Source organism: Ursus arctos, unplaced genomic scaffold, assembly GCF_023065955.2.
Source record: "Ursus arctos isolate Adak ecotype North America unplaced genomic scaffold, UrsArc2.0 scaffold_4, whole genome shotgun sequence".
In the NCBI taxonomy this organism is placed as follows: Eukaryota; Metazoa; Chordata; class Mammalia; order Carnivora; family Ursidae; genus Ursus; species Ursus arctos.
In genome coordinates this window covers 76,766,039-76,766,783 of record NW_026623056.1, presented here as the reverse complement: position 1 = coordinate 76,766,783, position 745 = coordinate 76,766,039, and the positions used below count along the sequence as shown (strand labels likewise).

General features: G+C 43.1%; 1 pseudogene; it reads left to right on the top strand.

The window, feature by feature from the left end:
• The first annotated feature begins 203 nt into the window (after positions 1 to 203).
• LOC113270284 (thioredoxin-like) lies at positions 204 to 506 on the top strand (annotated as a pseudogene).
• The last annotated feature ends 239 nt before the right edge of the window (positions 507 to 745 follow it).

Below are 745 nucleotides of genomic sequence, written 5' to 3'. Positions count from 1 at the left end.
AGGATAATCTTCCAAACTTAACGTAAACTGATTACGGTCCAGGAGGCGGGGCCTGGCTGGGGCGCCCCAACACACATGCCCAGGATGCCCGCCTGCCCCACCCCCCTGTTGCTATAAAGGGAAGTGGGCTGTGAGCTCTCCCATCTCCATCCCGCCTTTTGAAGCCACATTTACGGGTCGCTTGTCAGACCCCAGCCTCCACAATGGTGAAGCAGATGGAGAACAAGTATGCTTTTCAGGAAGTTGAACAGTACAGAAGATAAACTTGTCGTAACTAGTTAACTTCTCGGCCACGTGGTGCGGGCCTTGCAAAAAGATCAAGCCTTTCTCTCATTGCCTCTCTGAGAAGTATTCCAACGTGGTGTTCCTTGAAGTCAACATGGATGACGGTCAGGGTGTTGCTACAGTGTGAAGTCAAATTCGTGCCAATCTGCCAGTTTTTTTAAAAGGAACAAAAGGTGGGTGAGTTTTCTGGAGCTAATAAGGAAAACTTGAAGCCACCATGAATGAATCTAATTATGTTTTCCGATAACATAACCAGCCATTGGCTGTTTAAAATTTGTTTTTTTTTTTCATTTACAAAAGGAAAGATCAAGTATGAAGACTGTTTACCCAACTGCCATCTGATTATAAGTGACAATAAAATATTAATTATCTCCTTTAAGAAAAAAGTAAGTGGATTATGGACTTTAATCACATCTACAAAATACTTTCACAGTAGCACCTAGATTCGTGTTTGAGTGAA